Source organism: Ambystoma mexicanum, chromosome 1p (genome assembly GCF_040938575.1).
Source record: "Ambystoma mexicanum isolate Mex_15411 chromosome 1p, UKY_AmexF1_1, whole genome shotgun sequence".
Taxonomy (NCBI): domain Eukaryota; kingdom Metazoa; phylum Chordata; class Amphibia; order Caudata; family Ambystomatidae; genus Ambystoma; species Ambystoma mexicanum.
Genome location: NC_090921.1, coordinates 131,526,246 through 131,553,429, shown reverse-complemented (window position 1 = coordinate 131,553,429; position 27,184 = coordinate 131,526,246). Strand labels below are relative to the sequence as shown.

At 53.1% G+C, this 27,184-nt stretch overlaps 1 protein-coding gene across 2 annotated transcripts in view; it reads right to left on the bottom strand.

The window, feature by feature from the left end:
• Positions 1 to 19,570, bottom strand: part of NYAP1 (neuronal tyrosine phosphorylated phosphoinositide-3-kinase adaptor 1) — a 664,093-nt gene extending 644,523 nt beyond the window's left edge. For both annotated transcript variants that reach the window (XM_069644964.1, XM_069644956.1), the window contains exon 1: positions 16,724 to 19,570. The gene's annotated coding sequence lies outside the window, so the exon portion shown is untranslated. The remainder of the gene's footprint in view (positions 1 to 16,723) is intronic.
• Between the last annotated feature and the right edge of the window lie 7,614 nt (positions 19,571 to 27,184).

Here is a 27,184-nt window from a genome sequence, read left to right as displayed (position 1 = left end):
TCAGGTCATCCCCCAGGGGCTTACAGCCTACCCACATCGTTGTGTGGGTGGACCGCCGTTGCGGTCCTTTCTTCCGACAGCAAGGGAAGTGACGCAGAATGAGGTAGGGGGGTTGCGGGGTTCTGGCAGTTACTGCCATGTTGATAATAAAGCAGGTTACCATTACCCCGGCTCCCGTGTGATATGTCCTACGTCGGTTTGAGGCGCCGAGCAAAACCTCACATCTGGCGACGAGGGGTGTGCGACACCCACCAGTGCCAGGGAGGCCCGCAGTCGAGCGGTTTGCAGCACATCGGCGCACCTCCAATCCTGAGGCCCGGGGGCCCTGGAAGGCACGCAGAAGACCGCGGTCGAGCGGCGAGGCGTGTCGGCGCTCCTCTTGTGGCAGAGGCCCCTGCTGAGGGGCTCCATCAGCACCGCAGGTAAAGCAGATGCAGGCCACAACCAACACGCAGCACGGGAGTGCTCAGCAGGCCACAAGGAGGCCCCAGCACACGCAGAGCGCGTTGAAGGAGGCGACCAAGCCCCCCCCATCCACCACACGCCGCGACAGGCGTTAATGAAGAGGGGGGACAGCGGGAAGTCCCGCGAAGGAGGGGGAAAGTCTTTCACGGACTCCAACACAGAGGCACACACACCACAGCCTCACACTACACGTGGTTTGTGAAGGTCACGTGCTCTACGAAGAAGCAACACGTACATCTAGGCCACAGCCTAGCAGCACTACAAGGCACAACAGAGCAGAGGTGGGCTCGGAATAACACACAGTCACTGGAGTGAACCAAATAAGCCCCCAGAACCATGTCATCTCCTGCAAACCCAGCGGCATCTTCATCAGGAGGAGCAGGAACTACGGCGGATGATCCACAGCAGGCCCAAGGATCAGGTAACACCTCTCAAAACCTGCCTATACCCAGTCCATTTGATGTTAGAGACACTTCCAATCTGGGACCCAGGTGGGTCATATGGCTAAGGGACTTTAAGTTCTACGCGGGGGCAATCGGCTTAATTGATAACGCAAGACTAAAAAACACCTTATTCATGACAGAAGGCCCAGCGGTCAGGGACATAGCAGGGGAGCTGATGAACGTAGATACTGTCACCTAAGGAGAACTTCATGGGAAGCTATCTGAATATTTCGCTCCACACACCAATATTGACTATAAGCGACACGTGTTCCACACCACTAGACAGGAAAAAGGAGAATCGCTGGACAACTTTGTGATGCGCTTGCGCATCAAGCTGAAATACTGTGAATTTCACAAATATTCCAACGAAGAAGCATTGAGATCCCAGGTGATAGCTGGCTGCATATCACAACCATTCAGAAAACAATTGCTCCAAAAACAAAGATCCCTTGAGGAAATCCTCACCTTAGCCAGAATGGAAGCCGCAGTGGAGTCGCAGCTGGACAATCTAGGCAAGGTCACCTTACAACAACCGTCATCCAACTCGGACACCATCAACAAACTCTATGTAGCCCCCTTACAAAGCGGAAAACGTACAGATGCCATATGCTACCGATGTGGTTACGAATATCCGCACATGGGTGAGTGCCCGGCCATTGGAAAAAAATGTGCCGCCTGCGGCGGAATGGCCCACTGCAGAGCCGCATGCAAGAACGCGCCGGGACCAGTACCCAGCAGACCGAGACAACACGAACGAAGGAGAAGCTTGCGGCTCAGCCCGCCAGCAGGGAGAAGGGAGGATGAATTGACGGGACCTAGACAAGAGGACAGGACCCAGAGGAGTGCGTATGCAAGGGAAGACAGAAAGTCATCAGACAGATCCAGAAGGTCTCAGAGGAGGAGGTTCGTCCGCTACATCGAAATGCGATCTCCATCCGGCAGTGAATCCCAGTCGTCAGAGGATGACCAACGAAAGAAGGGGTACGTGTGGGCGCTTAACAATACCATGGCCACCCAACACAGTCCCACGCTCACATTACAAGTTAACAACACCCTGCTCGAATTCCTTATTGATACAGGGGCAACAGTCAACATCATAAGTGAACAAGCATACAACTCGCTCACCAGCCCTCCAAAAATCCGGAAAGCAACGGTGGACATCTATCCGTATGGCACCACCACCCCACTACCCTGCAAAGGGACTATCTCAGTATGGTGCGTGCACAAATCACATGCTGCAAAGATTCCATTACACATTTTAAAAACTGAAGCCAACAGCGGGTGTATCCTCAGCTTCAAAACGGCAGTAGAAATGGGTTTGGTGCACATTCTGTATCAACTCATGGACCACAAATACTTCACCAGACCCGATGTGATAGAACAAACGTTCCCAAACCTATTCAAAGGTCTGGGCAAGCTGAAACACAGGAAGGTACAGCTGCATATAAACCCGGACATACCACCAGTTGCCCAACACTATCGCGGGATACCCATCAACATACAACACCAAGTTGAAGAAGAACTAGACAAGCTCATCAAACTCAATGGGCCTCATTACGACCCTGTAAATGGTTACCGCCATCGTTTTCCGCCAGGTCCGATCATGACTCCTGACCGTAAACTACGATGCCAATAGCAGCATCGTAGTTAACGCTGCCGCTAACTGCGCTAAGGGTGCGCGCACGCGACCGCCCACACCGTACTTAGCGCCATGGCGGAAAGGTACGCAAATGCCGACCCAAGCGGACATGCACCTAACGCCATCACCGAGGCCGCTAAGTACCTTACCACCATGGTGCAAATAACGCCATCGCGTACCAACCGTAAAGGGCCAATTCAAGTGAATGCAGCTGCCACAGGTGCACAGAAACAGCACAGGTGAAGGCAATACAGACTCAGGGGAGTACAAAAAGAGCACACCCCACCCCTACCCACACCCAGTCACACTCCACAATGATGGCAATACGACTAGCAATGTTGGGGCTGGAGGACCTGATAGCAATGCATGTGCTACTACAACAGCAACAACAACAACAACAGGCAGCACAGAGGAGACGCAGGAGGAGAAGGAGGGCAAGGCAGGCCCAGCAAGCCCCACCAGCACAGCCAGTGCCACCACGCAGGCAGCCCCCAATCCCACGCATCAGAGCCAATCCAAACAACCTCACTGCTGAGCAGATCCACACCCTGTACCGTTTGGACCGGGACACCATCACCGCCATCGTAGACATGACACACGACGACATCGTCAGCATGATAGAAAGTCCAACCGCCATCCCCCCCTACTGAAGGTAGTGGCTGTACTCCACTTCCTGGCCACAGGCACCTACCAGCACACAGTGGGGCACCTGCATGGCATTTCACAACCATTATTCTCACGAACACTCATCCAAGTGCTCGATGCCCTCCTCAAGCACACAGACGACCACATCTCATTACCACGGACTGCCCAGGAGATTGCAAACACCAAAGTGGGTTTCCATGCACTAGCCAGCATACCCGGTTGCATTGGTGCCATCGACTGCACCCATGTGGAATTGGTGGTTCCACGTGCCATGGAGGTACCGTACCGCAACCGGAAACAGTTCCACTCTATCAACGTGCAAATGGTCTGTGACTCCAACAAGATCATCACACATTGTTGTGCCCGATTCCCCGGATCAACCCATGATTCAATGGTCCTGAGGAACTCCACAATACCACGCTACATGGAGCGACATGCAGGCCCAAGATCCTGGCTACTCGGTGAGTGCAATGTCATGGAAGTGGGCATGGGAATGACGTACCAGTGCATACTCCACCTGGCAGAAAGGGGGGGGGAAGATGCATACTCCACCTGGCAGAAAAGGGGGGGGGAAGATGCATACTCCACCTGGCAGAAAGGGGGGGGGGGAAGATGCATACTCCACCTGGCTGTGAGTAACACAGAGAACGGATACAGAGGAAGGGCACTCACAATGCACAAAACCCCTCTGCATACATAGGGTGATGGCATGCAAAACAGGCCATGGCAGCAATGAGCATATACTGGTTGCATAGTGTGAATCAATTAGTGCATGTAGAAGTGAGCCAAGGTAACAGTTCCATGCCAGCCATGGTGGAACATCATGTTCCTGATCAGACAACATGACTGACACATACATTCTCGCCTACATACAGGTGATGCAGCCTATCCCCTGAAGAGGTGGCTCCTCACGCCAGTCCGGAACCCGCAGAACCAGCACAAGGAGGACTTCAACCGTGCACATACACGTACTCGTGTGGTCATAGAGCAGACATTCGGCCTCCTGAAGGCACGGTTCCGAAGCCTCAGCAGGTCTGGTGGGGCACTCCTGTATGGCCATGAGAAGGTGGCAAAGATCGTCATGGCATGTGTCATGCTGCACAATATGTGCGTCAGACGGAATGTGCCCCTGCCCCCTGACGCAGAACTGCAACCACCTGACGATGAGGATGAGGAGGGTGCAGATGGGGCGCCACCACATGGAGGAGGCGATGCACAGGAGGGGCGTGCCATGCGCCAAAGTATCATCGACCACTGCTTCTAGCACACACGGCTGGTGTTTATCGCATGGAGACTGCACTTGGGGCATTGTGTGTCTCTGGGACATGCACACTGTGGACTGTACACCAATAAAGCACACATACGCAATGAAAATGTCCACACATTTCTTTTTTTGAAAGAAAAAAGTGTATTGGAACTATGAACTGTCGTGTCACACCCCCTCCCACCTCCCCCCTGCACACCCCAACACACCCCCTCCCACCTCCCACCTCCCCCCTGCACACCCCAACACACCCCCTCCCACCTCCCACCTCCCCCCTGCACACCCCAACACACCCCATGTAGCTGTCAACAGATGCCTGTGACCGTGTCCACAGGCCGTCACAAGCCCCCTCTCCCGGCACCCGGGGCACCCCTGGCTGTGGAGTGCAGGTTGCGTCCAGAACGGCGCACGGGGCTGCTCTGCGCAGAACTGGCAGTGGAGGATGTCCCTGGCTGCCCCTGTGCATGCAGCTCCTGTACTGTGTGGGTGAGGTCAGTGACCGCACGACGCAAGCCCGCAAGTTCGGCACAGATGTCCCTGGACATGGCCTGCATGGCATCCCTCAGGGTGGCAGTGCTCTGCGCCACTTCCGCCCTTAGTGTCTCCGTGGCCTGTTCAATGCTGAACCTAGCCCCCACACATTCCGCTGCATGCTCATCCAGCATTGCGGACAGTTGATGCTGCCGCTGAGTGATGTCCTCGAGGGACGGCTGGCCGTGCTGGCCCATGGCCAGTGCAGGTGGAGTGATGGAGGGGCTGGTCCCCTCCTGTGGAGTGTGGACAGGGCATGGGGTGGAAGGCCACTCCTCTGCCTCAGTGTGCCCCTGTGTGTCGCCCTCATGGGGGCTGGCGTCTGAGAAACAGGGGGAATGTAGTTGGTCAGTGGGGCTTCTGACCTCCTGCTCCATGTCCGAGTCAGAACATGCAGCTGTTGCAGCTGTCTCCCCGATGTTGCTGCTGGCCGCTGACCCCCTGCCTTCTGTGGCAGGCAATGTCGGTGGAGGTGGAGCAGCTGCTGCTGGCCTGCTGCCAACAGGGGTGCTTGCCGGTGGGACCTCCGGTATGCCTGCAGTGGGACCTGCTTGTCGTGGGGTCTGCCTCACTGCAGCTGAGGTTGAGGGTGCAGGGAGGTTGTCGTTGGACTTCGCTCTCTTCGGCGCAGGGGTGTCCTGGTCCTCTGGGTGTGATTCTGTGCCTGTGGTGGAGCAAAGGTGGGAGGGCGTTATTGATGGGTCTACGGACTTCTGAATGACAATGGTTGACATTATTTTGGCCAGTGGATGAGGCAGATTTCAGGCAGTGCCATGCAGGTTGTCTCCTTTTGGTGTGGTATGTGGATGCAGGTATGCGGGTGCCAGCAGTGTATGCAGGGTGGTGCTCGCATGTGGCTATGGGCAGTATTGATTTGTGTTGCATTTACACTCTAGGGCAACCTTGTGCTACACATGATTGGACTGCTGTGACTATGGCATGTCTTGTATGAGGCACCTACCTTCATCGCCTGATGTCGGGGCTCCCCTTTCCATCCCTCCAACGCCTTCGATGGATTCCATGCCGATGGTGGTAGCACAGATCTCCTCCCACGGGTGGAGTTTCAGGGGGGATTCCGACCCTCCACCGGTTCCCTGGGCAAGGTTGCGGTTTGCCGAGATGACGGCTCTGACCCGTATGCGCAGGTCATCCCAGCGCTTCCGGCACTGCTGTGGGGTGCGGGGTACGGTCCCCACCGCGCTGACGCGCTCAGCCACCAGGGCCCAGATGGCCTTCTTCTTCCCGATTGCTGTCCTGGTCATTTCAGGGGAGAATACAACACCTGCGTTGTCCTGCAGGGTCTCCGCTAGCATGCAGAGTCCCTCCCGGCTGAATCGCTCCTGGCGCTGGCGGTCACATGCCTTTTTCACGGATTTTGGCATTTTCGGGAACTTGGATGGGTGGGTGTTTGGTTGGGACAGGTGTCAGGGTTGGGTCTGGTGTTGTTTGGTAGGATGGCGATGGATTGTGTTTTTAAAGATGGCCGACGGGCTGCTTCCCGTTCCGGCGCGATGACGCTATTTCCGGTTTGGCCTTTTACGGCCGCCGCTAATTACGGTGGCCGAAAATTACGGTGGCCATAAATTACGGTGGCCGCTACTTACGCTGGCGGAAGGGCACCTTGCTCGCTTAGCGATGCCGGTAGGGGCCTTTTCCGCCATGGCGTTAATTGCATTACCGCCATGGCGTAATGCTCGTGCGCGATGGGTCGTGATGTGGCGCTCTTTACGCCATCGTCCCACGGCGTAAACGCTCATTACGCCATGGCGGTAATGACGGGCGATTACCGCCAGGGTCGTAATGAGGCCCAATGTCATCGAACCAGTCTTGGGTCCACTCCATGGGTATCCCCCATCGTCCCCGTCCCCAAAAAGTCACCTGATCGATCAATACGCCTGTGCGTACACATGAGGAGGGCCAACGCAGAAATTGAAAGGGAGAGACATCAAGCACCCCGGATCACTGACATGATCCACCTCCTTCATGGGGCACAAGTCTTCTCCAAATTGGACCTCACAAAAGGGTACCACCAGATCGAGATCGCACCCGAGTCCAGGTACATAACAACATTCGTCACACACCTGGGCTTATTCCAATACAAAAGACTTAGTTTTGGGATATCTTCTGCCGCCAACATTTTTCAAGAAGAAATACACAGAGTCATCAGGCATGTGCCGAACTGCCTAAACTATTCGGATGATGTTCTGGTCTTTGGGAAGACGAAGGAGGAGCACGACACCGCTCTTCACAGAGTGTGCAAAGCGCTGGAAGCGGCTGGTTTAACACTAAATAAAGCCAAATGTGGATTTGGCAAAGGCTCACTACGGTTTTTCGGTCACATATTCTCCAGCAAAGGAATGCGGCCAGACCCGGACAAAGTGGCCACCCTCAACTCAGCCGCACCCCCAACAACCACGACAGAGCTCAGGTCGCTCCTAGGACTGGCCAGCTATTGCTCCAGATACTTAAAGGACTATGCGACAATTAGCAACCCCCTGTGCCTACTACCGCGCAAAGACCAACCCTACACATGGTCCACAGACTGTCAGAAGGCATTCGAAGCAATACGTGACGCCATTACAAAAGCGGAAGATATGGCCTACTTTGACGCCAAACGACACACGGAAGTAATTGTCGATGCCAGTCCCGTTGGCTTAGGTGCCATATTAACACAAATAGACCCCCAGGTGCCCACGAGTGTATACATAGTAGCATACGCCAGCAGGAGCCTAACCCCCACAGAACAGGCATACTCCCAAGCGGAAAAGGAAAGTTTGGCCGTGGTATGGGCATGTGAGTACTTCCACTTGTTCCTATACGGTAAAGAATTCACCATAATAACGGATCATCAAGCCCTACTCACAATCTACGGTGATCCAAAATCAAGAATGCCCCCAAGAATAGCCAGATGGGGCCTGTGTCTACAAGACTATAAATTTATCATCAAACACTGCCCAGGCAAAGAAGACAACCCGGCAGACTATCTGTCTCGCCACCCAAGTGGACCCGCAAGCCCTCAACCCTCCATTGCAGATGAATATCTCAACTATGTCGTCCATCACTTGCAACCCCTGCCCGTAGGATGGGCAGACATAGTCACGCAATCGGAACCGGACCCGGCGCTACGGATAATATGTCACTGCATACAAGAAGAGAGTAGAGCGCACATGCGACAACAAGCGAGACAGGAATCTGAGGACGTTCAAGAAGATGTCAAATACATAGACCAAGTCAGAGACGAACTCTCGATAGTTGATGAACATGTCATTCTAAAAGGTTGTAAAGTACTTCTCCCGAAATCGCTATGAACTAGGACGATACAAGTAGCGCATGAAAGTCACCGAGGGGTGGTCGCCACCAAGCGGCTACTAAGGCAGAAAGTGTGGTTCCCCAGGCTGGATGCAATGGTGGAAGACATAGTGGGCAACTGCCCGACGTGTGCTCAAGTAGCACCACCCCCACACCCAAACCCACTACACATGTCTCCCCTACCAGGACACGTGTGGGAGGAATTAGCGGTGGATTTCTTTGGGCCTCTGAGAAACGGCTCTTATGTACTGATACTAATAGACGAACACTCAAGGTTCCCAGAGGCTCAAATCATCGACAGCACCGCTGCCTCTAGTGTCATCCCAGCACTAGACCGCATGTTGTCCACTTATGGAATACCCAAGATCATAAAGTCGGACAACAGAGTGCCATTCATGAGTCAGGACTTTGAGAACTGCTCAAAAAACATGGGGTTCCAACACCGAAGAATATCACCGAGATGGCCTCAGGCGAATGGAATGGTCGAAAGATTCATGGCCAACATTAAAAGAACACTACAAATAGCAGCCATACTCAATAAACCTTTTGAACAAGCACTTTACCAATTCCTCAGAGACTATCGGCACACACCTCATAGCACGACTGGAGTATGCCCGGCTAACCTGATGTTCAGAAGGCCAATCCAAACAAGGTTACCGGAAGACACTCGCTCAGCAGAAGCCACACCGTTAGAACAGGAGGCCTGAGCCAAAGATGACACAGCAAAGGCTAGGATGAAAGAGACAACTGATCACAAAAGGAGAGCACAAGAGTCGAACATCGAACCAGGGGACCAAGTGTGGATGCGACAACCGAAGCAAAGAAAGGAGGATGCCACGTTCGCAAAAGAACCTCTGACAGTCACGCAGAGAAAAGGAACAATGGTCACGGCACAAAGAACGAATCAATCCTCAGTGACTCGGAACATATCGCACTTCAAGCCCTGGACGACACACCCACAAAATGCTCAGGATAGAGTCGAGGACAGTGATGACGACAGAAGTCGGGACGCCCCCTATCTAGGAGACAGCGAGGGCTCTGACAGTGAAGACAACCTAATGCAACATGAAGAGGTGGGGCGGACGCCGAGGAATTCAGGCCGGCCACAGAGAAGCTGCATAAAACCTCACAGACTCATAGAGGAGATGGAGTGAGAAGAGGCAAAGACCCTGCACGTTAAAAAGGGTTGAGATGTCAGGTCGTCCCCCACGGGTTTACAGCCTACCCACATCGTTGTGTGGGTGGACCGCCGTTGCGGTCCTTTCTTCCGGCAGCAAGGGAAGTGACGCGGGATGAGGGAGGGAGGTTGCGGGGTTCTGGCAGTTACTGCCATGTTGATAATAAAGCAGTTTACCGTTACCCCGGCTCCCGCGTGATATGTCCTACGTCGGTTTGAGGCGCCGAGCAAAACCTCACACACAGCTGCCAATTCATATGGATAGCAGGCTACCCAGTGTGCCATTGGAGCAATCCTACACACCTGGCCCAGCTGTGCGACCTCCATCTTTGTGACAGCTTGACTAACCAACTTTTGGTGTCTCTGAATCCAATGAGAAGGCCCAGAAACCGCCGGTTCCACCTTGCACAGTGGTACGTCTGCACTTAAAAGTGCTCTAGGCACTTGGAAGCACTTGCATAAGGAAAGCACTGAATGCCTCAGATAAGTTGACACCTTGTGTCAATGCCTTGGGTGCGGGAGGCCCACTGGGCCTTTCTGCACCTCTATGCTGGGCAGAGCCACAAAGTGTTCAAATGTGAGAAAATCCATCAGAACCACGAGAGCGCAGACTCTGCTTTCCCCCAATTCTGGCCCTCCGGAGGGCAGAACCCCAAAGGGACCAGCATGCAGGTCTGGAAATCCTCTCATGAGGAACAGGGGTCTAAGTGGGAGAAAAGTTCTTCAAAACCACCAACAATGAAAGTGCAACACTTGGGCAGGGGCCCACCGGCACAATTCAACAAGGTTCCACCAGCAGCCCTTAGCCACCCAGTGTCCAATGTTCAGGCTATGGCATTCTCTTATCCTCAGACCAATCACCGTGGGGTTACATTATGCCACTGTTTCCCCATCCCTCCAATGTGATTGGTTGAAAAGGATGCCTGCATGCTAACAGCAATGCTCTACCATTTCTATCGATAATAATCCTGTCACAGGCATTTTATAATTTAAAAACGTTTTGGCCCAGACTAACCAGTGCACATATATTTTTACTTTCCACTTGTGTAGATTAATAAAGGGTGTGTTCAAAGTAATATCCGTGTGCTTGTATAATACACTGTCTTTGACCCACTCGTGCTTTGTGTTGCAGTGTGTCTCACTCTTCTCCCATTTCCCGGGGAGCAATAACCTAAAATTCACCGTCACTACCAAAGAAGCCATAGGAAGGAGCCATGTTTGTCCCGCCAGTAACTAGACTCAGATCATTAGGTTGGAGGAGAGGTTGGTTAGTGTGTGGAGGGAATACTCACTCACTCTCTCTCTCGGCCTACTCCTAACACAGGCTGAGCCTGTGATTTTTCCAAGTGAGCCCACAGGCTTGCCATGGGTCCATTCCAACAGTTAGCCTTGAACACCTGCAACTGCTGGCCAGGGTTCAAGCTCAAGAACTCACAATGAATCTACAAATACAACACTTCGCAATGAACACCCACAAAAGCTGGCCATGATTCCAGATCAGGAACTCACAATGAATCTACAAATCCAACACTACGCAATGAACACTCGCTACAGCTGCCCATGATTCCAGCTCAAGAACTCCCAATGAATCTACAAATCCAACACTACGCAATGAACACCCACACCTGCTGGCCATGATTCCAGATCAGGAACTCACAATGAATCTACAAATCCAACACTACGCAATGAACACCCACACCTGCTGGCCATGATTCCACCTCAAAAGCTTCACAATGAAACTGCAAATCCAACACTTTTCAATGAACACCCACAACTGCTGCCCATGGTGCCACCTCAAGAACTCACAATGAATGTACAAATCCAACACTTCACAATGAACACCCACACCTGCTAGCCATGATTCCTCCACAACAGCTTCATGATGAGTCTACAAATCCAACACTTTGCAATGAACTCCTGCAGCAGCTCACAGACTCCACCCTAACCTTTACCACAAATTCACCACAATAGTCCTACATAAAGCCACCCCACGAGTTCTGTTCTGCTCAATATTTCAGCGTAAAGGCTCACCCTGAATCCAGCTTACTCGATTGCCACGTATTCACTGTGAATGTTCCCCATGAAAGCCCCCCAGCATTTCCCTATAAATCCCCTTGTTCACCATTATGCTACCATTAACCGGTCCCCATTGATCTGTCGAAATGATTGCCATGAATGCTCTTTTATGGTTCACCTGAACTACGCCCCGGTTCATCGATGATCCACCACGATGCCCGCTGGGAATCAAGCCCATTTTGTCATTAATGTTCCTCACCTGTTTCCCATGACACCACCCAATTAAGTGCAGAAATAGACAAATCCACATGAAGAGTTTGTCATGAATTTACACCCATGATTGGCCATGAATGCACCCCAAGAACTAAGAAAGAATTAAACCCAACCAGTGGTCATTCAAAACACACTGAGTTCACTACGTATCCCCCCAACTCATGGTATGACTCTCCCAGCTTGACAACAATCCACCTCCACAATGTAGCCAAGAATATACCCCATTGTTCTTCCTGTTGGCTGGAATGGAGCGCTTGACTGCTGCGCTCATTAACCATTGAGAGCTCCTGGCGGCGAGAGATCTGATGGGAGCAGGAGAGATCCAGTTGGATCAGTGAGAGCAGCAGGGAGATCCGATGGGAGCAGAGAGCGACCTGGTGGTAGCAGTGAGCGATCGGTGGGAGCAGTGAGAGATCCAATGGGAGCAGCAGGGGGATCTGATGGGAACAGCAGAGAGAAGTCTGATGGGAGCAGTAGAGATTGATGGGAGTGGGAGAGATCTGATGGGAGCAGTGAAAGATCCAGTGGGATCAGTGAGAAAACAGTAGGGGCAGCAGGGAGATCTGATGGGAGCATTGAGAGATCCGGTGGGCGCGGGGAGAGATCAGTGGGAGCAGCAGGCTGATATGATGGGGGCAGATGGGAGATTCGATGGGAGCAGCAGTGAGGGATCCGATGGGAGCGGCAGGGAGAGATCCGATGGGAGCATCAGGGAGAACCAATGGGAGCAGCAGGGAGCGATCCAATGTGAGCAGGAGCTATCTGATGGGGGCATGAGAGCTATGATGGGGGTAGGAGAGATCTGATGGGGGCAGATCCGATGGGAGTAGCAGGGAGATCCAAAGGGAGTAGCAGTGAGATCTGATGCAAGCAGTGAGTGATCCGATGGGGGCTGCAGTGAGAGATCCGATGGAAGCAGTAGTGAGAGATCCAATGGGAGCAGCAGGGGGATCTGATGGGAACAGCAGAGAGAAGTCTGATGGGAGCAGTAGAGATTGATGGGAGTGGGAGAGATCTGATGGGAGTGGGAGAGATCTGATGGGAGCAGTGAAAGATCCAGTGGGATCAGTGAGAAAACAGTAGGGGCAGCAGGGAGATCTGATGGGAGCATTGAGAGATCCGGTGGGCGAGGGGAGAGATCAGTGGGAGCAGCAGGCTGATATGATAGGAGCAGATGGGAGATTCGATGGGAGCAGCAGTGAGATATCCGATGGGAGCGGCAGGGAGAGATCCGATGGTAGCATCAGGGAGAACCAATGGGAGCAGCAGGGAGATCCGATGGGAGCAGCAGGGATCGATCCAATGTGAGCAGGAGCTATCTGATGGGGGCATGAGAGCTATGATGGGGGTAAGAGAGATCTGATGGGGGCAGATCCGATGGGAGTAGCAGGGAGATCCAAAGGGAGTAGCAGTGAGTATTGATGCAAGCAGTGAGTGATCCGATGGGGGCTGCAGTGAGAGATCCGATGGAAGCAGTAGTGAGATCCAATGGGAGCAGTAAGCGATCTGGTGGGAGCAGTGAGAGATGGGAGCAGGCGCAGCAGGGAGATCCAATGGAAGCAGCAGTGGGAGATCCGATTGGGAGCAGGAGGGAGATCCGACGGGAGCATGCAGGATATCCAGTGGGATCAGTCAGAGATCTGTGGGAGCAGCAGGGATCTCTGATGGGAGCAGTGAGAGATCTATTGGGAGCAGCAGTGGGAGATTATATGGGACCAGGAGGGAGATCCGATGGGAGCAGGAGGGATATCCAGTGGGATCAGTGAGAGATCGGTGGGGGAAGTGAGAGATCCAATGGGAGCAGCAGGGAGATCCAATGTGAGCAGCAGGGAGATCCCATGGGAGCAGAAGGATGCGATGCAATGTGAGCAGGAGTTATCTGATGGGGGCTGATCCGATGGGAGTGGCAGGGAGATCCAGTGAGAGATTGGTGGGAGCAGCACAGAGACCCAATGGGAGTAGCAGGGAGATCTGATGCAAGCAGTGACTGATCCGATGGGAGCAGAAGTGAGAGATCCGATGGGAGCAGCAGGGAGATCCAATGGGAGCAGTGAGTGATCCGTTGGGAGCGAGAGATGGGAGCAGCAGGGAGATCCAACGGGAGCAGCAGTGAAAAAAAATCAGATCGGAGCAGGAGGGAGATACGATAGGAGCAGCAGGGAGATCTGATGGGAGCAGTGAGAGATTGGATGGGAACAGTTAGAGATCTGATCGGGGCAGTGAGAGATCTGGTGGGAGAAGTGAGTGATCTGGTGGGGGCAGTGAGAGATCCGATGGGAGCAGCAGGGAGATCGAGAGCAGTGAGATATCCAATGGGAGCAGAAGGGAGATCCGATGGGAGCAGCAGGGAGATCTGATGGAGGAGTGAGAGATTGGATGGGGCGGTGAGAGATCTGATGGGGCAGTGAGAGATCCGATGGGAGCAGCAGGGAGATCTGATGAGAGCAGTGAAAGATCCAATGGGAGCAGTGGGAGATCCAATGGGAGCAGAAATGAGATCTGATGGGAGCAAAAGGGAGATTCGATGGGAGCAGAAGGGAGATCCGATGGGAGCAGGAGGGAGATCCGATGGGAGCAGGAGGGAGATCCGATGGGAGCAGAAGGGAAAACAATGGGAGCAGAAGTGAGATCTGTTGGGAGCAGCAGGGCGATCCGATGGGAGCAGAAGGGAGATCTGATGGGAGCAGAAATGAGATCTGATGGGAGCAGCAGGGAGATCTGATGGGAGCAGGAGGGAGATCCGATGGGAGCAGCAGGGAGATCCGATGGGAGCAGCAGGGAGATCTGATGGGAGCGAGATCTGATGGGAGCAGGAGGGAGATCGGATGGGAGGGAGATCCGATGGGAGCAGGAGGGAGATCCGATGGGAGCAGGAGGGAGATGCTCCAGAGGGAGATCAGATGGGAGCAAGGTCCGATGGGAGCAGGGGGAGATCTGGTGGAAGTGAGATCCGATGGGCACGGGAGGGAGATCCGATGGGAGTGAGATCCGATGGGAGCAGGAGGGATATCCAATGGGAGCGAGATCTGATGGGAGCAGGAGGGAGATCTGATGGGAGCAGGAGGGATATCCGATGGGAGCAGGAGGGAGATATGATGGGAGCAGGAGGGAGATGCTCCGGAGGGAAATCCGATGGGAGCAAGGTCCGATGGGAGCAGGAGGGAGATCCGGTGATAGCGAGATCTGATGGGAGCAGGAGGGAGATTGCTTAATATGCAGGAAATGGGGCGGCTCTTTTTTTACATCAGAGACAGAATTTCATCAACACTGAAAATAGCCACAACATTTGGCAGACTACAGCAAAATTACATTTGGCAAAGGTTTTTTTCGGCTTTGTGCCTAAGCTCTGGGCAATATCTGTTTTTGTTTTTTAATAAAATACACACACAACAACAGACCTTTTTATCCTCTCCAGCCACAGCACCGGATACCCCTCCCCCCGCACCCCTCACAGTCCTCTTTCAATGTTTCCCTCTTATTCGCTGTGGGGACCCACACACCAAAGACAGGGTCGTAAATCAGAGGCCTTGAATAACGCTCTGTAATGAGTCAAGCCGTCTTCCCCCGCCCCCAGGGGCACGCCCATCCTCCCACCTCAGCCCTGCCCCTCATGCAGGAGCAGGTGCGCCGGCATCGCAGCCAGCGCAGGGGGCGGGGGCGGGGGTAGCAGGGACGCTTGGCATGCACCCTGCCCAAGCCCTGGTGCCCGCATCGCAGCCAGCGCAGGGGGCGGGGGGCAGCAGGGACGCTTGCCATGCCCCTGCCCCGGCCCTGGTGCCCGCATCGCAGCCAGCGCAGGGGGCGGGGACGGGGGGTAGCAGAGACGCTTGCCATGCCCCGGCCCTGGTGCCCGCATCGCAGCCAGCGCAGGGGGTGGGGGCAGCAGGGACGCTTGCCATACCCCTGCCCTGGTGCCCGCATCGCAGCCAGCGCAGGGGGCGGGGGGCAGCAGGGACGCTTGCCGTGCCCCTGCCCCGACCCTGGTGTCCGCATCGCAGCCAGCGCAGGGGGCGGGGGGCAGCAGGGACGCTTGGCATGCCCCGACCCCGGCCCTGGTGCCCGCATAGCAGCCAGCGCAGGGGGCGGGGGGTAGCAGGGACGCTTGCCATACCCCTGCCCCGGCCCTGGTGGCCGCATCGCAGGCAGCGCAGGGGGCGGGGGGTAGCAGGGACGCTTGCCATGCCCCTGCCCCGGCCCTGGTGCCCGCATCGCAGGCAGCGCAGGGGGCGGGGGGTAGCAGGGACCCCCTGCCCCGGCCCTGCCCTGGTGTCCCGTCATGTGCTTTCAGGAACGCTCTCCATTTAATACGACCTCTGGGCACCCACTACGTCCTCGATGCATTGCGATGGGGCATAAGTTTGGGCATCCAGGCTCCCTTGGACTTCTGCACGCCAATCAACCTGGCGGCACATCTGGTGTTTACATATCAACAGAGAAAAGGAGAAGAGCGTGAGAAGAGAGGGGAAGGGAACAGAGGAGAAGGAGGGGAGAAGACACTGGGAGAGATGAGAGTAAAGGGACGACAGGAAGGAAGGGGAGAAATGGGAGAGAGGAGAGGAGAAGACAGCAGAGAAGAAATAAGAGTAGTAGAGAAGGGAGATGAGGAGACACGAGAAAAGAAAGGAGGACAGGATAGAAAAGAGAACCTGGGAGAGAAGACATGAAGGCAGGAGAGGAAAAGAGACAAGAGGAGAGAGCCGAGAAGACAGGAGAGTAGAGGAGGAGAGAAGGGAGGACAGGAAAAGAGAGGACAGGAGAGGAGAAGAGAAGGCTGAAGTGAAGAGAGGAGAGATGATAGGAGGGGAGAAGAACAGAGAAGAGAGAGGGGGAGACTGGACAGGAAAATAGAGGAGATGGGAAGAGTGTAGAGTACAAGAGAGGAGAAGAGAGGAGAGGGAGCATAACACAACACGGCATGCACGCAGTGGTGAAATTGACAAATGGAGGCGCCGGCACAGTACCTGCAGCCGCTGCGGCTGGTGACCTTCGCGCATCAAGGGCCGCATCTGTGGAGCTCGGATGCTGGTGCGCGGCTCTGCCCAGACAGGCGCTCCCCGGGGCGGACACGGGCGGCCCTATCCATTCGGGAAGGGGTCCACGCAGGGGCGGGTGGCCATCTTATGTCGGTGCCTGCAGGATTCCGGAAGGGGGCTCGTATCCGTGTGCAGCGGCCCACGAGCTTCCTCACAGGGCTGGCACGGTTGCCCACCGAGGCACAGACTGCAACCCTGCACGGAAGCCCCGGCGCTGTACCAGCCCACCGGAGGATCGGGAGCGCCTTCCAAGGCCCGCGGCCATGCAAGGGATGCGTGTGCGCTCCCTCCTGAAGAATGGCTGTCCTGCCACCAAGTGTGGGTGCAGCCAGCCCTGCGCAACGTAGCACACTCCTGCGGGAGGGCGCTGCTGGGGAACATTCAAAGCAATGCCGTCCTGCAGAAAAGGACCGATGCTGTCCCTTTCAGGGCCATGCGCTCCTGCAGAAAAGTCCAGATGAGGGCACGGATGCTGTTCCATTCAAAGCAATGCGCTCCTGCAGACAGGTACAGATGCTGTCTCTTTCAAGGCCACGCGCTCCTGCAGAAAACTCCTGATGCTGTCCCTTTCAAAGCAATTCAATCCTGCAGAAAAGGACCGATGCTGTCCCTTTCAGGGCCATGCGCTCCTGCAGAAAAGTCCAGATGAGGGCACTGATGCTGTTCCATTCAAAGCAATGCGCTCCTGCAGACAGGTACAGATGCTGTCTCTTTCAAGGCCACGCGCTCCTGCAGAAAACTACTGATGCTGTCCCTTTCAAAGCAATTCAATCCTGCAGAAAAGGACCGATGCTGTCCCTTTCAGGGCCATGCGCTCCTGTAGAAAAGTCCAAATGAGGGCACTGATGCTGTTCCATTCAAAGCAATGCGCTCCTGCAGAAAAGTATTAATGCTGCTCTATTGAAACTGGTGCAATCCTGCGGGAAAGCACTGTTGTTGTGCCATTCAGAGTAATGCACTCCTCCAGAAAAGTACTAGTGCAGTCCCATTCCAAGTAATGCCATCCTGAAGACAAGAATTGATGCTAGGCCCATCAAAGCAACGAAATCTTGCCGAAGAGTACTGATGCTCTCCCATTCAAAGAAAGCACCGGGGCTGTCTCGTTGAAAGAATTGCAATTCTGCTGTGAAGTACCAATACTGTCCAACTCAAGCCGTCGTAGTGCCAGTGCTCGCGTATTCAATGTGTTGTGGTGCAGCGCTGAGAAGTACTGATGCTAGTGAACAGAGGCGCCGCCCTACTGCCGTCGAACTTTGCCTATGGCCCCTGTTGGTATCACCAGAGATCCACCCCCTCTCTGGATAGTGACAGCAAGCGAGGGGGTGGCTTGCCCCCCTGTCCCTGCTCACACCGAGGCGTCGCTGCTTCTACCCTGACTTGGCCGTCTCTTAAAAGTAGGGGTCCTCAAAGAACCCCGCTGAGGTCACCAGGGCCGGATCACCCCGCCAGTCTGCCGTGGGGGCTTCGACTATTGGCTTTCAGACCCCGCGTTACCTGCCCCAAGTGCTTGAAGGCTATGGTAGCGCTTAGAAGCCCCAACAAGTGAGGCGGTTTTAGAATTCAAAGCAAAGGTAGAGTAGTTTGGCCCCAAATCGGGGGTGCTGACATGGTATGCATGTGGCTGACAGTCACGAAAACACAGAGAGAGCCTTGAAGCGGAGTGCTTAGGTGACAGGAGCGTGTCCAGGTGGAGCCTCCAATACGCTGCTGCTGAGGGCAGCGCCAGGCATTGGCAAAGCCCACAAGCCCGCTGTCACCTGCTCAGGTAGGCGCCAGCTCCCATCCTCTGGCGGCAGTGAGAGCCCCGGACCACCCAAGATCTCAATGGACCATCCTCAGCCAGGGCCCCTCCTCCCCCTGCACCCTCCCTAGGCCCAGTCTGCCCGGCCTTCCTAGGGGGAATGGCCGCCCTTCTCGTCGGCCCCAGCCATGTCTGGTTCCCCGACTCGTCTTCTAGACGAAGGAAGACTGGGGGAAGCGAATCACTCGAAGGGGGGCCCTCTACATTCTACGTGCCGCCGCCCCCCCCTGCTTGAAAGGACTGGATCTAAACACCTAGGGCTATGACACGAGGTCCCCTGTGTACTGGACCCCGGGACTTCCCCCGGCGTAGGAGGCGCCGTACTCAGGTATGCGTGCAACGGTCACCCGTGGTGGAGGGGGTTGGAAGCCCTGACCAGCCGCCCCCCAGGTAGACGGGGTATGCCTATCATCCCCGGATCCCCCCACGGCTCCTTCCACGGGCGCGACCCTTCCCAGGTGTCTGCATTAGCGTGCCACCCACCGGCACAGGCACCGCATCACACGCGGCCGGTGGACCCCCCTCACTGTGCAGCGTCCAGCTAAGCCCCCTTCGTCCTTCCCAGAATCCCCGTATGCAGGGACTTAGCAGTGGTCGCGTCTGCCCGGCCTCGCCCCCGCGCACTGGAAGCAGGTGGCGAATCTTTGTGGTGTCCGAGCCCCACGCGTGCATGCCGTGCGCGGTGGCTCCAGGGGCGGCGCGGCGCCGCTACCGCCTCCCCGACCTGTGGTCTCCGCGCCGTGCGCCTGCCTCGCCGCGGCACCGCCCCGTCCTCACCACCGCCGCCGGCGCAGAGGGAGGGGTGGAGGGGCTGATTTCCCGAGAGCCCGCGGCACGGGGTGGCTGCCTGGGGCCAGAGGCCGGCGTTATTATTCGCTCCTCTCCGCAGAGCGCCGGGAATGGGAGAAGGGCTCCTCGCCCTGCTCGCTCTATTTCTGGAGCAATTTTCGCGAGTCTTCTCTGGAGAAAGAAAAAAATAGCCCGAAGAAAGAATACCGTGAAGATAGGGAGACAGATGGGGAGCGGGTGGGGGTCTCAGAGGGCCCCTGAAATGAAGAAACCACACAACCCTGCCATGCCCATCTCAGCCTTCCTCCCATCCATCTATCCTCCATGCTTCCATCCATCATCTATCCCTCAGCTGTCCATCTATTCATCTATCCATCATATATCCCTCCATTCATCCATCACAGATCCATATAGCCATCATCTATCCATCCATTCATCCGTCATCGATCCATCATCTATCCATCTATCCATCCATTCATCCTTCATCGATCCCTCATCTATCCACCTATCCATCATCTATCCATCATCTATCCATCTATCCATCCATTCATCCATCACTGGTCCATATATCCATCCATTCATCCGTCATCGATCCCTCATCTAGCCATCATCAATGCATCATCTATCCATCATCTATCCATCTATCCATCCATTCATCCATCACTGGTCCATATATCCATCCATTCATCCGTCATCGATCCCTCACCTATCCATCAATCTACGCATCATCTATCCATCATCTATACATCCATCAATCTATCATCGTCTACCCATCATCTATCCATCTATCCATTCATTCATCCATCACCGATCCATTCATCAGTCATCGATCCATCATCGATCCATCATCTATCCGCCCTCTATCCACCTATCCATCATCTATCATCTATCCATCCATTCATCCTTCATCAATCCCTCATCGATCCATCATCTATCTGTCTACGCATCATCTATCCATCATCTATACATCCATCCATCTATCATCGTCTACCCATCTATCCATCTATCCATCCATTCATCCATCACTGGTCCATATATCGATCCATCTTCGATCCATCATCTATCCATCTATCCATCATCGATCCATCATCTATCTATCCATCTATCCTCCATCTGGTTCTGTAGTTTCTTCAACGGTTGTAATTTTGATGAGTTTTTCACAAGTATTTTTACTGATAAAACGAATCGAAATTGATTCATTTTTATTTCCCTATCCCCTATTATTTGTTAACTATTCCCGACCCCTCCACCCCTTATATACACTTTCCTAGCCCCCCGCCCCCTATATATTTCGATAAGTTTTTTCGGTAAAAAATACTCGTAAAAAACCCATTGAAATTACAACGGTCCATCCATCCATCTATCATCATCTACCCATCCATCCATTCATAGATCATCTATCCATCTGTCTGTCATCATCCATCTATCATCTATCCACCCATTCATCAATCAGCAATCTATCCATCATCTTTCTATCCACCATCTATCCATCATGTATCCAGCTATCCATCCATCTATCCGTCCATCATCTATCCATCTATGCATCAGATACCTTCGGGTCTGGCGCGCTACAAAAAATAAATATATCCATCTATACCTCATCTGTCCATATATCCATCTACCAATCATTGATCCATAATCTATCCATCTATCCTTCATCCATCGATCCATCGATCCATCGATCCATCCATCATTATCTATCCATCATCTATCCATCATCGATCCATCTATCCATCATCTATCCATCTTTCCATCATTGAACCATCTAGCCATCATATATCCATCCATCCATTTATCCATCCATCATCTATCCATCATATATTCAGTCATCAGCTATCCATAATCTATCCATCTATCCATCATCTATCCACCTGGCCAAAATCTACCCATCTATCCATCAATCCCTCTAATCCATCCATTATCCATCAATCTATGCATCATCTATCCATCATCTATCCATATATCCTCCGTCTATCCATCATCTATCCATCTATTCATCATTTATCCATCTACACTCCTATCTATCCACCATCTATTTACCTATCCTCCACCTATACTCCATCTATCCATCAACTGTCCATCTATCACTCCAATCTATCCGTCATCTCTCCGTCATCTAGCTATCTTTCACTCCAATTTATCCATCTATTCTCCATATATCCTCCATCTATTCATCATCTATCCATCTATCCTACATTTATCCAAATCTACCACTCCAATCTATCCCTCATATATTCCTCTATCCCCATATATTACTATCTATCCATCATCTATCTATCTACCCATCATCGATCCATCTAGCCATCATCTATCCATCATCTATCCATCCATCCAATTATCCACCCATCATCTATCCATCTATGCATCATATATTCAGTCATCATCTGCCCATAATCTATCCATCTAGCCATCATCTATCCACCTGGCCAACATCTACCCATCTATCCATCAATCCTTCTAATCTATCCATTATCTATCAATCCATGGATCATCTATCCATCATCTATCAATCATCTATCATCTATCCTCCATCTATCCATCATCTATCCATCTATCCTCCATCTATTCATCATTTATCCATCTATCACTCCAATCTATCCATCATCTCTCCATCATCTGGCTATCTTTCACTCCAATCTATCCATCTATTCTCCATCTATCCTCCATCTATCCATCATCTATCCATCTATCCTCCATCTATTCATCATTTATCCATCTATCACTCCAATCTATCCATCATCTATTCATCTATCCTACACTTATCCTTTATCTGTCCATCAACTATCCGTCTATCACTCCAATCTATCCATCATCTCTCCATCATCTAGCTATCTTTCACTCCAATCTATCCATCTATTCTCCATACATCCTTCATCTATCCATCATCTATCCATCATCTACCATCTATCCTCCACCAGTCCACCTATCCATCATCTATCCATTAATCCCTCCAATCTATCCATCATCTATCCATCTATGTATCCATCAATCCCTCCATCGATTTACCTCCCTCCTATCTATCTATCCTTTGTCACTCGCACCTCTCCCCTCCCATCGTACTTCTATCATTTTCACCCTCTGCCACTCCTTTCGCTCCTCAATCCCCCTCTACTCAAGACCTATAGTCACTGTACTACCACTCGCCCCTTCTCTTAAGTTCTTCCTCTGTACTGTCTCCCCTCCACCGCGACACCTTTCCCTCTCTGCCTATTTCCCCCCTCCTTCCTCTTGGCCTTCCCTTCTCCTCTCCCTGCCCCTTTCTTCTGTCCCCACTTTCTCACCCCGTCTCCCATCCCTCTTCCACCTTTCCTCACGCCTTCCTTCTCTCCCTTTATCGCCCCACGCTCCCTACCATTCATCTCCTTTCACTCATTCCTCTCCCTCCCATCTCACTCTCCCCTATGCATTAGATCACTTCTCCCACCCTCCTTCTGCCCCATTCCACTTCCCCTTTACCTGCTCCCCCTCCTGCCTCTTTCTCCCTCCCTCTTACTCCCCTGTTTACTATGTCCATCTCCACCTCCCTCCCATTCTTACCTGCTCACACTCCCCTTCCCTCTCCCACTCTCCTTGCTCGCTCCTTATCACCCACCCCCCTTCTAGCCCTCCCTCGGCTCCTCTATCTATATTCATGCAAAGCCGTGGGGAGGCCAAAGGCTCCCCTATTCATGTCCAGTGGAGAATTCGAGGGGAGGGGTGAGGTGCTGCTGGAATGGGAGTGGGGGATGGAAGAGTAGGGCCTGGAGGCATACATTAGCTTTCAATCACTGACTACTGAGAAAAAAGACTGGGGTCTAAGGGCAATTAGTATTTGAACATATCATAGTGCTGCTTAGGTAGTGGGTGGGGCGGAGGCACTGTGGCGATCACGAGCACAGCCAGAGTCCTTAAGGTAGAAGGCGGGTCAAGAGTTCATAAACAGTGATCCCTGGGAGTCAATCTGTCAGATATGTGCCCAGAGGATATTAAGATGAAGATCAAGGTAAACAAAATCCAGCAGGATGCAGAGATGAGCATGGCAGCCAGATCCAGACTTCAGTAAAAGGACAGAGGTGACCATGGCAGCCAGATCAAGACTTCAGTGAAAGCACAGAGGTGACCATGGCTGCCAGGTCCAGACTTCAGTAAAAGCACAGAGGTGACCATGGCTGCCAGGTCCAGACTTCAGTAAAAGCACATAGGTGACCATGGCAGCCAGATCCAGACTTCAGTAAAAGCACAGAGGTGACCATGGCAGCCAGATCCAGACTTCAGTAAAAGCACAGAGGTGACCATGGCTGCCAGATCCAGACTTCAGTAAAAGCACAGAGGTGACCATGGCAGCCAGATCCAGACTTCAGTAAAAGCACAGAGGTGACCATGGCTGCCAGATCCAGACTTCAGTAAAAGCACAGAGGTGACCATGGCTGCCAGATCCAGACTTCAGTAAAAGCACAGAGGTGACCATGGCAGCCAGATCCAGACTTCAGCAAAAGCGCAGAGGTGACCATGGCAGCCAGATCCATACGTCAGTAACAGCGCAGAGGTTACCATGGCAGCCAGATCCAGACTTCAGCGAAAGCACAGAGGTGACCATGGCAGCCAGGTCCAGACTTCAGTAAAAGCACAGAGGTGACCATGGCAGCCAGATCAATACGTCAGTGAAAGCGCAGAGGTGACCATGGCTGCCAGGTCCAGACTTCAGTAAAAGCACAGAGGTGACCATGGCAGCCAGATCCAGACTTCAGTAAAAGCACAGAGGTGACCATGGCTGCCAGATCCAGACTTCAGTAAAAGCACAGAGGTGACCATGGCAGCCAGATCCATACGTCAGTAACAGCGCAGAGGTGACCATGGCTGCCAGTTCCAGACTTCAGTAAAAGCACAGAGGTGACCATGGCAGCCAGATCCAGACTTCAGTAAAAGCACAGAGGTGACCATGGCAGCCAGATCCAGACTTCAGTAAAAGCACAGAGGTGACCATGGCAGCCAGATCCAGACTTCAGTAACAGCACAGAGGTGACCATGGCTGCCAGATCCAGGCTTCAGTAAAAGCACAGAGGTGACCATGGCAGCCAGATCCAGACTTCAGTAAAAGCACAGAGGTGACCATGGCTGCCACATCCAGACTTCAGTAAAAGCATAGAGGTGACCATGGCAGCCAGATCCAGACTTCAGTAAAAGCACAGAGGTGACCATGGCAGCCAGATCCATACGTCAGTAACAGCGCAGAGGTGACCATGGCAGCCAGATCCAGACTTCAGTGAAAGCACAGAGGTGACCATGACAGCCAGGTCCAGACTTCAGTAAAAGCACAGAGGTGACCATGGCAGCCAGATCCATACGTCAGTGAAAGCGCAGAGGTGACCATGGCTGCCAGGTCCAGACTTCAGTAAAAGTACAGAGGTGACCATGGCAGCCAGATCCAGACTTCAGTAAAAGCACAGAGGTGACCATGGCTGCCAGATCCAGACTTCAGTAAAAGCACAGAGGTGACCATGGCAGCCAGATCCATACGTCAGTAACAGCGCAGAGGTGACCATGGCTGCCAGTTCCAGACTTCAGTAAATGCACAGAGGTGGCCATGGCAGCCAGATCCAGACTTCAGTAAAAGCACAGAGGTGACCATGGCAGCCAGATCCAGACTTCAGTAAAAGCACAGAGGTGACCATGGCAGCCAGATCCAGACTTCAGTAACAGCACAGAGGTGACCATGGCTGCCAGATCCAGACTTCAGTAAAAGCACAGAGGTGACCATGGCAGCCAGATCCAGACTTCAGTAAAAGCACAGAGGTGACCATGGCTGCCAGATCCAGACTTCAGTAAAAGCACAGAGGTGACCATGGCAGCCAGATCCAGACTTCAGTAAAAGCACAGAGGTGACCATGGCAGCCAGATCCATACGTCAGTAACAGCGCAGAGGTGACCATGGCAGCCAGATCTAGACTTCAGTGAAAGCACAGAGGTGACCATGGCAGCCAGGTCCAGACTTCAGTAAAAGCACAAAGGTGACCATGGCAGCCAGATCCATACGTCAGTGAAAGCGCAGAGGTGACCATGGGTGCCAGGTCAAGACTTCAGTAAAAGCACAGAGGTGACCATGGCAGCCAGATCCAGACTTCAGTAAAAGCGCAGAGGTGACCATGGCTGCCAGATCCAGACTTCAGTAAAAGCACAGAGGTGACCATGGCAGCCAGATCCATACGTCAGTAACAGCGCAGAGGTGACCATGGCTGCCAGTTCCACACTTCAGTAAAAGCACAGAGGTGACCATGGCAGCCAGATCCAGACTTCAGTAAAAGCACAGAGGTGACCATGGCAGCCAGATCCAGACTTCGGTAAAAGCACAGAGGTGACCATGGCAGCCAGATCCAGACTTCAGTAACAGCACAGAGGTGACCATGGCTGCCAGATCCAGACTTCAGTAAAAGCACAGAGGTGACCATGTCAGCCAGATCCATACTTCAGTAAAAGCACAGAGGTGACCATGGCAGCCAGATCCAGACTTCAGTAAAAGCGCAGAGGTGACCATGGCAGCCAGATCCAGACTTCAGTAACAGCGCAGAGGTGACCATGTCTGCCAGTTCCAGACTTCAGTAACAGCGCAGAGGTGACCATGGCTGCCAGTTCCAGACTTCAGTAAAAGCACAGAGATGACCATGGCTGATAGGACCAGGCTTCAGTAAAAGCACAGAGATAGCCATGGCTGCCAGTTCCAGACTTCAGTAACAGCGCAGAGGTGACCATGTCTGCCAGTTCCAGACTTCAGTAACAGCGCAGAGGTGACCATGGCTGCCAGTTCCAGACTTCAGTAAAAGCACAGAGATGACCATGGCTGATAGGACCAGGCTTCAGTAAAAGCACAGAGATAGCCATGGCTGCCAGGACCAGGCTTCGGTAAAAACACAGATATGACTGTGGCTGCCAGGACCAGGCTACATGAAAAGCTCAGAGAGGACCATGACTGCCCGATCCAGGCTTCAGAAAAAGCGCATAGATGACTGTGCTTGATACGACCAGGTTTCATTAAAAGCACAGAGGTAGCCATAGCTGCCAGGACCAGGCTTCAGTAAAAGTACAGAGATGACTGTGGGGGCTAGGACCAGGCTTCAGTAAAAGCTCAGAGAGGCTCAAGGATGGCAGGTATAGGCTTCATAAGAAGCTCACAAAGGACCATGACTGCCAGATCCAGGCTTCAGTAAAAACACCGAGATGATCGCGGCTGCTAGGACCAGGCTTCAGTAAAATCACACACATAGCCATGGCTGCCAGGACCAGGCTTCACTAAAAGTGCAGAGATGACCGTGGCTGCTAGGGCCAGGCTTTAGTAAAAGCTCAGAGATGACTCTTGCTGCCAGGACTAGGCTTCAGTAAAGGTGCAGAGATGACTATGCCTGCCCGGAATAGGCTTCAGTAAAGGTGCAGAGATGACTATGCCTGCCCGGACCAGGCTTCAGTAAAAGTGCAGAGATGACTATGCCTGCCAGGACCAGGCTTCAGTAAAAGCGCAGAGATGATCGTGGCTGCTAGGTCTTTGTTTCAGTAAAAGCAAAGAGAGGATCATGGCTGGCAGGTGAGGCTCCATTATAAGTGCACAGATCACCATGGTTGCCATGTCCAGGCTTCAGGTAAGGCTCAGAGATGACCCTGGCTGCCAGATCTAGGCTTCAGTAAAAGCACATAGATGACCATCGCTGCAAGGACCAGACTTCAGTAAAAGCCTAGAGATGACTCTGGCAGCCAGGACCAGGCTTCATTAAAAGCCCAGAGATGACCATGGTTGCAGGTCCAGGCTTCAGTAAAAGCACAGTCATAGCCAT